Raw genomic sequence first — 16773 nt, 5'->3', positions numbered from 1 at the left:
TGTAAGTGTAACATAACATCCACGATCCAAGCTCCACAACGACCTGCTCCTCCCTGTGCAAGCTCCATAAGTACCTAATGTCCTGCAAGGCATGCAGCAGAGAGTCAACAACTAGTTGAGCGAGTTCACAGTTAACAGTTCAGTAATAGTATAGTGTGAGTAGTAGCATGTTCGTTCGTTATGTCATGTATCGTATTAGTTTCCATCGCGGCCTCCCAGGCAGGTATGCGAAGATATTAGGGGAATGTTCATCCCATATATTCTAGACTAGGTTTATCTGTATCGCGGCCTACCAGGCAGGTGTGCGAAGATTAGTACATTACAGTTCGCGGCCTTCCAAAGGCAGGTGTGCGAAGTCAGTCATAATATCGCGGCCAACCCTTGGCAGGTGTGCGAAGATCAGTTCGATAAGTGTTACTAGTCTAGTCGTAGTTCAATCAGCGGAGTATGTACCATAGTTCATCAAATCACATCACTACGTTCCAATATAGATAAGTACCAGTAAACAATCAATCCCATTCCCACCCTGGGAACCCCATGCCTTGGCTGTGTGAACTCACCTTGGTTTGCTCGGTATGTTATTGCTTCTAGGATTAATTAACTGTCTAACTCCGTTACACACGACCTAGGATGCATTGCACATGAATCCGAGATAAGTGATTGCAAGAAAATAGGGTTTACAAGTCTTTGTTATACAAGCAATTGTATTATGTGCGTTCATTGTGTACGGAATGATATTATAAAGGTTGTTCGCGCATGTGGTATCATACAGTCAAGTGTCACATAATCACATACAGGTAGAGCATAGCAGCATGTTGTTTCTCATGGACTTGCCATCACAAACACAAAATCTTTTCAAGTGTAACAGAACTCAAAGCATGTAACATCACTGTATTTCAGATCATACATGCAAACATGTATAAGCAAAAGTAAATCGGACCTTTGATCCTTTATACAATCTCGGACAGGATCCATTCTTATAACCTCGGATCCTTTACATACTAGTGAAACTCGGACCAAGCACTAAGGTAAATAAGGTCGGACAAGCAGTTTTACACTAAATCGGACCACATATAATAACACAAAGTCGGACTAGGGAGCCCCCCCCCCCAAAAGTCGGTCAACATGTATGACAAGAAACTCATACCACATAGTGAATTAAAACTCGGACCCTTTATTTACAAATTCATAAGTCGGAGTTTCTAATATATATTACACTTATTTTCTTAAGCACCATTGGGCCAAAGTCCCAACCAATGGGTTTGGTTGACCGCCCACCCCACCAATCGCTTAACAGCAAAAGCACAACACTTACATCTTTGTCATGAATCTTTAATTTAATCCTACAATCCTAGTAACCCTAATGTACTAGCCGAAAAAGAGATAAAGTGATCACATGCACTTGCTGACAAATTTTTAAGTTATCACATGCAAAGACATTGAATTCGGTTGTACCAATCAGCCATATATAATCATTGATTTTCTCTCCCACCGTCAACCCTCATTGGACCCCAATATCCACCCATATACATTTATCAATAATATATACATCCTCACATATATATATAGCCGATCATACACATATATTTACACATGGTTAAGTCAGATCCCCTAATATGCCTTGGTGATAATAGACAAAATATGACACAAGTTTTAATGTGCTTAGTGGCCGGCACCTATCCCAACCGCCAATCACCATTAGACCAATTGAAAAACCAAAACCGACAATTAATAAACAATTCATAGGTGGGCACAATTTTGTTTTTGATATAAGATCAGCTAATGTATTCGGTCTACGCATTCACACATATATCTTGAAATCAATTATTATCCACAATCACATACACATACAGATATGAAATCATGCATCGCTTAAACAACAGTGCAACTAACCGAGATGAGGAGGTCACTATTCTGATCAAAAGAAAAGGATTTGGAGGCTTGTGGCTGCCGTAGTACAACGAAAACAATAAACTTTAGGGTTTGACGATCTAGTTTTCATATAACAGTTGAGAATAATATACTGACCCACTACTGGGCCTAAAGCCCATTTAATTTTCGTTGGTGAGTAATGGACGAAAACACTTAGGTGTTTTCGAACATGAGGTGCTTTCGGGTGAGGGCATTTGGGTTGGGGTGATTTCGTGAGGGGAGTGGTGGTTTCGGCTAGAGGATCCCACAATCACAACATTATACATACACATATATTACCCATATTACCATACAAGCATATATCAGCCAATACAGTTATGTTGCACTACAAATACTCAAATCAAGCACAATATGATTCAACGTACTACAAACATGTACAGTTGTGAAACAAACCAATCATGTAAACAACAATCTAAACAATTAACGCGTGATAGCGCGAAAATGGAATCTTGGAAATTCGAGTTGTCACATTCTTCAAGTTAACCCCTTCCACAAATTATTATGAACGAGATGATTCATTTTTCGCAAATGAATGTGAGCCATTTTGCGGTGCCACAAGATTGATTCTTTTTCAGTCTCTTTAGACATAAAGCACTGAGGTTCATTGTCTGTTGTGTCTGCGACACTCATGTCGAGGATATAAAGATCGTTTTCCCGCGGTGCCCACATCAATATCCATTCTTCAGGGATAACGAATACTGGCTTGAGAATCAGACACTCTTTGTCGTTAAAATGTGTTGTAAACTTTCTGTCACAAATCTGTGAGATGCTCAGCAGATTGTTCTCCAGTTCGGCGATGTAATTAACATTTTCAAACGACACTTTTCCATTCGTTAGAGTACCTTCCCCAATAATTCTCCCACCTTGGTTACCCGCGAATCCAACATAGCCTCCTTTGATTGCTCGAACATCGTATAACGCAGCTAGCATCCCTGTCATGTGCTGAGAAGCTCCACTGTCCATTATCCACTTTGACAGTATTGAGCTCAGGAGCTTCTGTACATATCAAAAGTGATTAGTTGAATACAGATACCCAAGCCTCCTTGGACTCGGGTAGCTGAACATGGAGTCTTTCGGATAATATTGGAAAATTTTTATCATTTTTCTCTAAACCATTTTCTGTTTTAACTTAAACCTTCTTGTTGGAATCAAGTTTTACAACATACTTCTTAACCTGAACAGTTGAAGAAGTTTGTTTCTTCTCACCAACAGAAACTTTAGAAACATACTTCTTTATCTGTGTGGTTGGAGAAGTTTGTTTCCTTTTTGTTTCACCAACAGAAACTTTGGAACATTCTTTTTAACTTGGTTAGTCGAAGAAGTTTGTTTTGGTTTTGTTTCAACAAATGTTTTACCCTGAGTTTTTGGCTTCCATGTTTGTTGGTTCAAACTTCCATTTGGTTTCTTTACTTTTTGCTTGATCTTAGATACTAATTCTTTCTTTTCATTCTGCTTTGAAGTCTCACCAGTTTCTTTAGATTTTAAAAACTTGTTTTACTGGTTGAGATTTGATTCTAGAACCATTTTCACTCTTTGAAATCTTTTTCTGAACAAACATTGGAGCTTTTCCTTTACTATCTGTTGGTTTCTACTTATTTTCGATAAATAACAGACTTTGGCATGATTTTGGTGCACTTTCTCGCGATGTGCCCAGCTTAATTGCACTTGAAACAAGTTTGGTTATCAGGAACTTGACACGAACCCTTAGTCTGTTTTTGTTTTGCCTCAAATAATTGCTCATTTTTTGTGAGGATTTCAGATTCTTGATCGACAGGTGAACTTGAACTTTTTACCAAGTTCGTTTTCTTCACATACTTCGATTTTTAAAATTCCTTTTCTGATTTTGCTTACGACCCCATTGCCCGTAATTACCATTGTTTTGATTTTTTATTCTGAAACTGTGAGTTTCCAGGCTTGTTGTAATAAGCTTTATCATTTTGGAAGTTCAAAAATCTTTTCGATCTTGACAAATTCTCAACTTCCGACACATCCACTTCCACGAGTTTGAAAACATTTCCTATCTTGTCTAAATTTACGTTTTGAATCGAAAAATCTTGATCTAAATACAACTTATCTGATCCACACATCTAGTACATCACCAGAGTAGGCTCTTCATTTAAGTTGTTTTTGGATTTGGGAATGTAGTTGTTCATGAAACATTCATCATGTTCAAAACATTCCTTTGAACTTTTAGTTTTCATGGAATCACTGTCACTTTCATTTTTCAAAACATTTTGTACCACATTTTTCACCACTTCAGACTCACGTTTTTCTTCATTTGAAGACTTTTCAAATGTGACATCAATGTTCTTCGGTAATTTGACAGCTACATTTTCCAACTTGATGTTTAAAGCTTTATCCACCCCCAATTTTTTCCTTGAAAAATCACCATTCACGGGTGGTGGAACGCGGTTATACCCAACCCCGCGTCCATTGCTGTAAACATCCTCACCGTCTTTGTTCTTCCCAATTGGTTTAGGAATGATATAATCAATAATAAAGCTAGCGGAATAATAACTTTTCAACTTCAAATTGATACGCTCATTTTCGATTTTAACCTCTTCAAGTTGAAGTTTTAGTTTTGCAATGTCATCTAGAAACGTATGAATTGATTTTTCTTTTTCTTCAAGAGTAGTTTGCAGTTTGTTATTTAAATCTCGACGTTGATAATCACGTTCTTCTGCTTCAGAAATCACTCTTTTTAACTCATCATACGCTTCTTTCATTTTTCGATATTCAAAAGTGAGCGTTTCACTTTTGAAAATTTTCAACTTCTGATTCACCCTTTCTCAAGTTATCTTCTAAAAGATCAATTTTATCTTTTGAACCCTTGATTAATTTGTCTTTCAAAACAAGTTCATCTTTCAGTGAATCAGTTTTCTTGCTTGTTTCTTTAAAAGTTTATTCACTTGAAAGAATTCATCATCTCTCTGGATCTCAAAGCTTTTTCTTTTTCAGTACAGACTTTGCATAGTTTCATGCAATTGCTACACTTTTCATCAATTGCCTTACCGTTTAGAACATTTTCATTTATACACCTGACCTGTTTCGATGACTCGGTAGACTTGGTTGAAGATTCTACCTCATTTTGTTTGGCCATCAACGAACTGTCCGCCATCTTCAGGTATTTAGCGGTCATTTCCTGCTTCACATCGATAATTTCCTTGGTATGTTTGGTAGGATTCAAATTTGCCTCTTTTTTAGCTTTTTCTCTCCTCATTGCTGCAATCACATCTTTATACTCTTCTTCAACTGTGGGAATTGTCTTGACCATTGCGTCAAAGTTGATTGTCTTAGGATCTGTTGCAACATTCCCCTTAGGATCTAAGTAGCACTGTCGTTCAGCATCCCATCTTTCTGAGTCTTGTGCTTCTTTGTAGATCATTTCTAATTCTCCCAGCTTCTTGCGAGCAATCTCCACTTCTCGATTCCATACATACTGAGCAACTAACACAACACCACCAACATGAGGAATATACTTATTCCAGTTAAACCCTTCATCCTCTTGTGTAACAACCAATGCCCTGGTTTTATCTTTCGAAGATGATCCTTCCTTAATCTGCGGACGGTTGATCTTGGGTGGTTGTTCCTTGTTGTGATGGTAAACAGCTTTCTTGTAATAATCTTCATGGAATGGGTTCACACTATCATTTCCATCTTGGTTTTGGCATTCGCGCTTGAAATACCCTTTTTGCTTACATTTAAAGAAAGTGACTTTTGATTTCACGAACCCCAACTTCATATTCGAACCTCCCACGCATTGTCTACCTGTGATTTCCATGAACCTCTACGCTCTCCTTATCACACTCACCATAAACCAACGTATGTCTATCAATTTCATCTCTTCCGGGTCTATTTGATCATAATCCTCTTTCGTCATGTTCGGGTTGCCAATCTTGCTCGCAACAAGACTTTCATAACTTTCGAGAATAGATGCTAGAAAGACCATTTGTTGTTTTGCCGATTCTGCACTCAGACTTTGTACATTGTTTAAGTTCACGGCGATATTGCACTGATTATGTTCTGGTTGGAATTGTTTTGACTTTGTTGTGTATTGGATGCAGACGATGATTGCGTGTTAGAATTCGAACCCGAGTATCCAAAAACACCGCTTGAAAATCCACCACTAGAAGTGCTTTTTGGAGATTCATTGGACTTATCAGCACTGAAAGTCGTTCCGATCGTCGGCGATTGATTATTCGGTGATAGAAGACTTCTACGAAAATACAAGTTAACATTCTGCTGATAGTTGGAGCTGTTTGTTTTGTTTTCTTTTCTAATCTCCAGCTCGTGACCCTCCAACTTCTCAATCAGCGTGTCTAAACTGACCGTACTCAAATTCAAACTGTTCTTCAAAATCAAGATATAATATTGCCAATCATCTTCGTTTGGCAACACATCAATCAGTTTTTCATTGATTTCTTCATCGCTCTTTGTAATACCAAACCTCTCTAATTCCACTTTCAGGTGACAAAACCACTCAATCATCTGATGTACAAAATCTCCCTTCATGCAGCTAAAATAATCAAATTCCTTTTTTAGTAAAGATTTATTGTTTTTGACTATTTCATCTCCACCAGTACAATTTTTCTTCAACGCTTCCCACAATCCTTTCGTCGTGTTATCATATCGAAGTAACGAAATGATATCATCCCTAACAGATTGATGGATGAGGGAAATTCCACTTTGTTCAGCAGAGAAAGTGTCATGGTCAGTTTTTCCTAATGCAATAAATGGTATTCTTTCACCTTGATGAGTTAATGGAAATATACACCCTACTTCTAATGTTTTCTAACTTTGGTAGGCATATGCTTTCAGCCAGTTTATTATGAATCTAGGAGACCACCTATTGTAATCTTCAATGTTCATGAGTTTTGGTGATTTTTGGTAGTTACCATATGCATTATCAACATTTAAAGTCTCGGAAATAACACTCGACACCTTCTTTTGAGTCGAAGTTGAAGCTGGTGTTGTCGAAGTGGTAAACGCATCGTAAAACTCGTAGTAAAACTCGTTTTCCATGATGATCAACACTGGAATATTCAAAGAATACCTGCAAAAGTCAAACCTTGGTCAAATCAAGATTGAAAAACAACAAACAAAGTCCGTTCGTATAAATCTGGAATATCGATTCGTGCAAATCTACCAAGATATGATTGCTCAAACTTTAAACTTGATTCGTGCGGATCAAGAACGTGGATCCGTGCGTTGGAAGCTTATAAGTCTAAGTATACGATGCATCCTGGTAGTGAAAAGATGTATCAAGATCCGAGGAAAAATTTTTGGTAGATAGGAATGAAATAGGATATAACTAGTTACGTTTCTAAATGTCTAACTTGTTCACAAGTTAATGCTGAATATCAGAAACCTTCAGGTTTACTTCAACAATAAGAGATACTAGTATAGAAATAAGAATAGATAACCAAATTACCTAAAACAAGAAAATGTAATGACCCAATCTACTTGATTGTGGATCGACTAACCAAGTCAGCTCATTCCCTGCCAATGACGGAACCCTTTAGTATAAAACGCTTAGTTAGGTTGTATGTGGACGAAATAGTCTCATTACATAGAATCCCGTTATCTACTATATCTGATCGAGATAGTCATTTCACTTCTCATTTCTGGGAAAGTTTTCTAAAAGCCATGGAAACTCAACTGAATCTAAGTACAACTTATTTTGAGCAGGATGAAAGAACAATATAAACATAGGAAGACATGCTAAGTACATGTGTGATAGATATTGGTGAAAGTAGGACGATCAGTTGCGACTCATAAGAATTCTCTTATAAACAAATAGTTATCATACCAGTATTAATGTTGCCCCATTTAGAGCACTTTATGGATAAAAGTGTCATCTAGTATGTTAAGCAGAAATAGGAGAACATCAACTATTAGGCCATGAGACTGGCAAACCGTTAGAATTTAAATCAGAAAAAGAATTATACTATAAGTCTCTCCATGAAAAAGGAGTAGTTCGATGTGGCAAGAATGGAAAGTTAAGTCAAAGGTTTGTTGAACCATTAGGAATCATTAAATAAATTGGATCAATAGCTTATCCGCTAAAGTTACCAGAAGAAATGGCTAGTGTACATGACATATTTCATGTATGTAACCTAAAGAAATGTTTTGCTGATGAATCTTTGATAGTACTTCTTCAAGACATAGAGGAAAATGAGAAACTGAAATTTGTTGAGAAACCTTTACAAATTGAAGATAGAATGATAAAGAATCTCAAACACAAGAGGATAATTCTGGTTAAAATAAAGTGGGATTTGAAAAGAGGTCCGGAATATACATGTGAGCTAGAGTCCAAAATGAAATGAAAGTATCCTTACTTATTTCAATGAATCTCGAGGACGAGATTTAAAATAAGGTGGGGAGGATGTAACAACCCTCAAAAAGGTCCCACAACAATTCGTAATCGAAGCACCATACGCGCACAACGAGAACCAGCACGAAAAATCAAAAGAAAAGTTTTTATTGATTCTCGTGGGCCGCGACAGACTCATAAGAGTCCTTCGTGGGGCGCAAGAGACATAAAATGCGCAAGAGACACGTGTAGGCCACGTGACACCCACGTGTCAAACCTACCCCATGAGTAATGCCACCTTTGCCCTAGCTAGACTCTCTCGTGGGCCGCAAGAGAGAAGCTTTGATGGAATGTGTGAAAACCGGGTGCTAAAGTGTATTATAACCAGTGTTTTATTGTCGTGAACTTGATTATACGTGCCGAATGATATCTACAAGCTTTTGTGATGTTACAGGTTAATCGGCATAATTCAGAGAAATTAAAGTGCTTAAAAGCAAAGAGGAAGAAGCTAGGATGTTTGTCGAGTGAAATCATAGCATACGGGAAGTGTTCGGGTCCGAAAAATAGCTTGAATATGCAAGAAATACGCAATATTAAAGTACAGGGACCTAAAATGTCATTAAGTGAAAGTTGAATTGAAGTTTGATAATGTATTAGGCAGATACGACGTAGGTTACAGTGTATAACCCATAACTTACGGTTTAGATGTGTGGAAAACAAAGAATGAACAGCAGCAGCTCTGGTCCGTAAGCCACACTCCAATTCGTAGCCTACCGTTGAAAAAGAAAAGAAGCATATACACGTGACATAGGAACAAGATTTTGGGCTGCTAGTTGGACTTCTTTGGGCGCAGACTTTGGAATGGGCCGATAACAAGAACATCATCATTGGGCTTAACTTAGCGGCACACATCAAGAAGAGCCGACATCATCAAGGGGATTGGGCGGCAATTATTAGAATAATAATCATCAACACACATGATATTTTAGAGACACAAGTATCACGTGAACAACACAATTAAGATATCATCATCACATCTTTGGAGGGGATCCACGTGACATTGGGGTTGAGCAAAAGAAAGTCAAAATACATGATTATATGGGCAGACCTCATTGGACTATTAAAAGAACACACGTGAAGCTTGAGGGGTGCACATGATATTATGGTGAAAAGATTAAAAGGGTTAAAACCCTAATACAAAAGGCACACGTGACAACTCGACTTTTACACAGCCTTTGGGAGATAGTGGACTCCATTATTTTGATGAATGGAAAACATAATTTGATTATCACATCAAAAGAGATTGGGCCGGATAACGTTACATTCTCCGCTTCTACCCCAACTCGCCGGTGGCTCGACGGAGGATAGAGACTAGGGATAGTGTGCTAGGACGCCATCCTTCCGGCTTGACCTTTCACCCTATCTTTATTTTTTTCTTCCATTCGCCATCCGGGTTGGGTCTCTCTTTGTCGGTTTTGCTTCTCCTTGGTTCTTCTTTGTGAGATTATCCGGTTCTTGATTGCTTAGTCGGTCTGTCACCGATCGCGGCTATTTTTATAGTTCAGCTAGATCGGTACGAATCTGATTAAGCTTTTAAAGACCCGTGATATGGAGGGTTCTATAGTTAAGTTTTTTATGTCTAATCTCCCTGATGGTTGTACCCCTTGGGAGCTGGGGATTTTTCTGAAGCCATTCGGTGATGTTTCGGGCACTTATTTCGCTAAGAAAAGGGACAAGAATGGTAATAGGTTTAGATTTGCCAGTTTCAAAGATGTGAGGGATAGATAGAGGTTAGCCAAGAACCTCAAACGGTTGAAGATGGGTGGAAATAAGCTGAAGGTCAATGTAGCGAGATTTGCGATCGAGAACTCGAGTTTTTCTGTTCAGCCAGGGCCAAAGGGAAATGTGCCAGAACGAGTTAACTTAGTGCATGCTCAGGTAGAAAAGGATAAGAGGTTTGCTTTTAGGGACGACCGGTCTTACAGTGGTGTACTGGGCAAGGAGAAGAATGCAGGGAATCAGTTCGAGTCTGGCAGCCCAATGGAGAAAATGACGGTGGTGCCGGATAGGACGTCGGCGTTTGAAGGGTTGATTGGAAGGGCGGTTGTGGGGAGGATGGTTGACCTAGAAACTTTGGTTGATTTTGACCGGCTTCTTAGGATTGTCGGGACACAATACTCCAAGCTTCATTACTTGGGCGGGTTGTTTGATGTTCAGGTTTAGTTTGTGAACAGGTTAAACATTTAGAAACATAAGCTGCTATATCTTTCTTCATTCCAATCCACCAAAAATTCTTCCTTAAATCCAGACACATCTTATCACTTCAAGGATTCATTGTATATTTAGACTTATGGGCTTCCTCTAATATACGGTGGCGTAGGTTTCCTAATTTAGGTATCCACATCCTTTTCTTATGAAATCTCCAAATTCCATCTGTTCCTTGTTCTAATTCCTTAATCATTCTTTTCAATTTTTCAGTATCATCCTTGATTACTGATTCTTGTACTTTTCTAATCTGTTCATTTAAATCTGTGACAACTCGTATTTCGAACCCGTCTTTGTAACGTATGTGAACGTTTTATAATTTACATGAACTTTGAATTATTGATTGATATTATGTGGAACGTGTATTGCATGCTTGTATGTATATATCTATGTAAACGGCCCGAACGCACAACATAAACCCAAGTCGCACAAGCCCTTTTGGGCCGTAAAGCTTATAACCGGACTTAAGGCAGCCCATGTTTAGGTCGGCCCATTCCCCTACTCGTATACACTTGAGAGGTGTTTACTATCTCACTTTTTATCAAACACTCTACACTCACAAAACCCTAGCATCTCTTCCTTCTCTCTAGAACTCGACGGCAACATCACCTCTCTTTCTCGAAGCTTGTGATTCGGATCACTCTCACCCATCCTAGTCGGTTAGTGTTTTGTATATGCTTTCGTGTTAAACGATGTTATGATTACATGCTTGGATTAAACCGATGGGTGTTGCATGATAATAAACTAGGGCCGATTCGATTATGTTGCTATGCTTGGTCCTCGGATTGATTGTTATAATGATTGTAGATTGGATGTTTGTTAATCGTCTGATGTGTGTGTGTTTATATACGGATGATGTGCAAATCGTTGAGTTAATATGCATGCTAGTAATCAAGATTATGAACCGTGATAATATGTGTAAGTGTTATGAGGATCGTTCATGATTTGGTTATGATTAGGGTTCGTATGGATCGGTTGATGATTTGCTTTGTTTGATCGATGGTAGGCTAATCGGATAAATGGAAATTTGTTAATTGATAAAAATAGATAAGGAAACTATTAACTGATTGTAACCGATGGCATGATAATTGGAAGTTTTTTACGAATCACACAAGGTGCCTAAATCGCATAAGGGAGCCATTCGTACAAGGCTCCTGATCGCACAAGATCGGACCATATCCGATCGCACAAGTTGATCACTACGCACAAGACACACCTAGTCGCACAAGGTGTATTGATCGCACAAGATCCCCTGATCGCACAAGGTTAGCGGATTAGCTTAACTGTTGGGCCGGGGGACATGTTGGGTTGGGCTGGTCAGTCGCACAACCCAGATGAATCGCACACGTTGAGTTGTTACGCTGTTTGGGCCGAACAAGCCCAAAGGCCAATCGCACAACCTAGTCAGTCGCACAAGGCTTTTATATGGGCCGAGTATGTTATGTTTTGGACTTCTCTTCTGTTGGGCTTAAGTATAGTTGGGCCGGGACTATGCGGATCGCACAACATGTTGGGGATCGCACAACATGTTGGGCCGATTACTATTGGGCTATTTTACTCGCATATGTTGGATACATTGTTTGACTGTTATGTGTTTACCATGATATTCACATGTTTGTAACGTGTTAACTTATGTGATACGTACGTGCATCATTTGTGTCAAAACCTGATTTGTGTGGTAACCCTGTTAGGACGTGGTTGACCACTGTTAGTTCAAGAACCCTCTCTCTTTGTGTATCTGCCGAGCAATCCAAGGTGAGTTCACACAGCCAAGGCATGGGATTCTCGGGTTGGGAATTGGGTTGGAATGTTTGATATGGAATGATTACTCGTACTTACGCAATCACTAGACTATAGACCATCGTCCTCAGGATAGTCAGGACACTTACATAAAACCTACGTAAACTAGTATCTACCATTGTCTCCCGGGTTGGGAGGACACTTACGTAAATCCGGCGTAACCTAACACCCAGTACTGTCTTCCGGGTCGGAAGGACACTTACGTAAATCCTACGTAAACCCCACGCGTACCACTGTCCTCGGGGAAGGGCACTCACGTAAATCCTGCGTGACCTAGTACGTATTCCTGTTCTCGGTTTAAGAAGAACACATGGTTGGAAATAGTCTAGTAAGTACCATAATGAGAAACCCCCATTGTTAAGGATAAATGTGAGAATCCCTCACCAATAATATATACTTGTATGGGAAGCCCCCACTAGATGAACATACGCATTATTAATACGAACTTACTTTCTGTGAACTCGCTCAACTAGTTGTTGATTATCTGCTGCATGCCTTGCAGGACCTTAGGTACATTTTGGGAGCTTGCACAGGGAGGAGCAGGTCGTTGTGGGCATATGGATCGTGATTACTTATGTCATTACATACATTAATACTTATGATTGGGTTTTTACATTAATGCTTCCGCTATACTTAACTATGTTGGTTTGATAAACACCTATCGTATTGTTGGATAATTATTACTATTTATTGTATGTTCAATATGATTGGTGGCTTGATCCTGGTCATGTCACGCTCCCAAGCGGTAGTACTCCGTGGGTGGATTTTGGGGGTGTGACAGATTGGTATCAGAGCCATTGGTTATAGAGAACTTGGTTTTAATCATGGGAAAACATTTTTATTAAAACCAGACTATAACCAGAACAGTGCTCTCAACGATCCACAACGACGCTTCGCTCCACGTGCAAGACTCGACATCTTAGGTAATAAGGTTTATGTTTATTGCCTGTTTGCTAGAACTGCTTAGAACTTTGCTCACATTACGCTTAGATACACATGACTCTATTACATGAGAATACCTACGTGCTTACGCTTTTCTGTCATCGCCCTACTCGCGAACCACTCTCACTTACGTTACTTTTACTATGAAGATCATGTCTGGACGAATTTACATGACTCAAGCCCAGCTAGAGGCTCTCGTTCAAGCTCAAGTTGCTGCGGCACTTGCAGCTGCTCAAGCAGGTAGTATATCCTGTAGTCATAACTTACACTAGGGTCTTTAGATCCTACACTCCTAAACTAGCCCTTGTATTTAAACTTTGCCCTATTCGTACACAATAGGACAACCAGCGCAGCAGCAAGTTTGCACCTTTAAGAACTTCATGGACTGTCGTCCAAGTACTTTCAGCGGCACAGAGGGGGCAGTGGGACTCCTCCACTGGTTTGAGAAGCTCGAGTCTGTATTCGAGATGTGCGAATGCCCTGAGGCTCGCAGGGTGAAATACGCCACTGGCACGCTAGAAGGAATAGCGCTAACTTGGTGGAACGCCCAAGTTCAGATCTTAGGGTTGGCAGCTGCTAACGCCACCCCATGGAACGATTTCAAGGAACTCATTAAGCGAGAATACTGCACACGTGACGACATTCACAAGCTGGAAAATGAGTTTTATCACCTGAAGATGACGGGATCAGAGATAGAAGCATACACGAAGTGATCGAACGAACTGGCTATTTTGTGTCCTACCATGGTAGACCCTCCGATCAAGCGCATCGAGTTGTACCTCAAGGGTCTAGCCTCAGAAATTCAGAGCCATGTTACATCGGCTAACCTCGACAACATTCAGGATATCCAGCGTCTTGCTCATTGCCTCACGGATCAGGCGGTGGAACAGAACAAGTTGCCCAAATGCATCAGTGCTACCACTTCAGCCGCTACTCCCACTACACCCAGTGACAATAAAAGAAAGTGGGATGGGGATTCTAGCAAGGGTTCAGCAACAGTTCAATCCCAAGCTCAGCAGCAGAAGACTGATCACTACCAGAGTCCTGGTCAGCAATCCTCTGGTGGTCATAGACAGAGAAGGTATCAAGGGTTTCACCCTAAGTGTCACAACTGCAACAGGCATCACAGCGGCCAGTGCAACAAGGGTCGTTGTCAAAGATGTCTCAAGATGGGTCACGAGGCCAAAGACTGCAGGAGCCCACGACCTGCAAATCAGAACCAGCAACCGCAACAACCAGCTCCACAGAACCCACAGCAGCAGCAGCCACAGCGTGGAAACCGGGGATGTTTCCAGTGTGGGGCTGAAGGTCATTTCAAACGCGACTGTCCTCAACTGAACCAGAACCAGAATCGCAACAACAATAACCAGGGCAACGGGAACAACAACAACGGGGGAAACAACAACAACAATGGCAATGAGGCAAGGGGTCGAGCTTTCGTGTTAGGACAAGGAGATGCAATTAACGATCCCAATGTGGTTATGGGTAAGTTTCTCCTCGACGATATTTATGTTACTGTTTTATTTGATTCGGGTGCGGATACAAGTTATATTTCTGTGAAAGCTAGTAAATTGTTAAAACGTACATCAACACCCCTAAACACCAAACACGTCGTAGAACTAGCAAATGGTAAGAGTTTAGAAGCCACGCAAATAGTCAGGGGTTGTAGTATTGTCTTAGCCGGTCAAGTTTTCTCCATCGACCTTATTCCCATAGCCTTGGGAAGTTTCGATATCGTTATTGGGATGGATTGGTTGTCCCAACATCAGGCAGAGATTTTATGCAGTGAGAAGATCATTCGTATTCCCCATTCTGGTCAAGAACCTCTCGAAGTTCAGGGCGACAAGAGTGGTGCTGTGGTTGGCATCATCTCTTTCTTGAAGGCTCAGAAATGCTTACGAAAGGGGCACACTACCATTCTGGCACTCGTTACAGACGCATCAGCAAAGGAAAAAAAATTGGAGGATATTCCAATCGTTCGCGACTACCCTCAGGTGTTCCCTGAAGACTTACCTGGCTTACCGCCTCACCGTCAGGTTGAATTTCAAATCGAGCTCGCTCCAGGAGCAACACCCATAGCTCGCGCACCATATCGTCTAGCTCCATCAGAATTGGAGGAATTGTCAAAGCAGCTACAAGAGCTCTTGCAAAAGGGCTTCATTCGTCCAAGCTCTTCGCCTTGGGGAGCTCCAGTACTATTTGTGAAAAAGAAGGACGGTACCTTCAGGATGTGCATAGACTACCGAGAACTGAACAAGGTGACGGTGAAGAACCGTTATCCTCTTCCACGCATAGACGACTTATTCGACCAATTGCAAGGGTCGTGTTACTATTCGAAGATAGACTTGAGGTCTGGTTATCATCAGCTGAGAGTCCGAGAGGAGAACGTCTCTAAGACAGCATTCAGAACTCGTTATGGCCACTACGAGTTTCTTGTCATGCTGTTCGGGCTTACGAACGCGCCTGCCGTATTTATGGACCTTATGAACAGGGTGTGCAAACCCTATCTTGACAAGTTTGTCATTGTTTTCATCGACGACATTCTAATCTACTCCAGGAGTCAGGAGGAACACGAGCAGCATCTACGCCTTATTTTGGAACTCTTACGGAAGGAACAGCTATACGCTAAGCTTTCGAAATGCGACTTTTGGCTTCGTGAAGTCCACTTTCTAGGCCACGTAGTGAACAAGGATGGGATCCATGTCGATCCATCCAAGGTAGATTCGATCAGAAACTGGCCTGCACCACGTACTCCAACGGAAATACGCCAATTCTTGGGTTTGGCGGGTTACTACAGACGGGTTATTAAAGACTTTTCAAAGATTGCTCAGCCGCTTACGCTATTGACACAGAAGGGTGTCACCTACCGTTGGGGAGACCCCCAGGAAACTGCTTTTCAGCACCTAAAGGATAGACTTTGCAGTGCACCTATCCTCTCCTTGCCAGAGGGCACAGATGACTTCGTGGTTTATTGTGATGCATCCATTCGGGGACTTGGATGTGTGTTAATGCAGCGCGACAAGGTTATTGCTTACGCTTCACGTCAGCTCAAGATTCACGAACGGAACTACACGACGCACGACTTAGAGCTGGGAGCTGTTGTTTTCGCGCTTAAGATATGGCGACACTACCTGTACGGTACCAGGTGCACGATTTACACCGATCACAGGAGTCTCGAGCATATCCTTAAGCAGAAGGATTTGAACATGCGTCAACGAAGATGGGTTGAACTACTTAACGACTACGAATGCGCTATCAAGTACCATCCAGGCAAAGCCAACGTTGTGGCTGATGCCCTCAGTCGGAAAGACACTTTACCTCGGCGCGTGCGAGCGCTACAGCTTACGATTCAGTCTAACCTTCCTGCACAGATACGAAATGCTCAGGTAGAAGCATTGAAACCCGAAAATGTCAAAGCTGAAGCCTTACGCGGCTCAAGGCAACGATTAGAACAGAAGGCAGATGGCGCCTACTATGTAACGGGGCATATTTGGGTCCCACTTTATGGCGGTCTACGCGAA

Source organism: Helianthus annuus, chromosome 16, assembly GCF_002127325.2.
Source record: "Helianthus annuus cultivar XRQ/B chromosome 16, HanXRQr2.0-SUNRISE, whole genome shotgun sequence".
Lineage (NCBI taxonomy): Eukaryota > Viridiplantae > Streptophyta > Magnoliopsida > Asterales > Asteraceae > Helianthus > Helianthus annuus.
Note: the sequence above shows the minus strand (reverse complement) of the source record.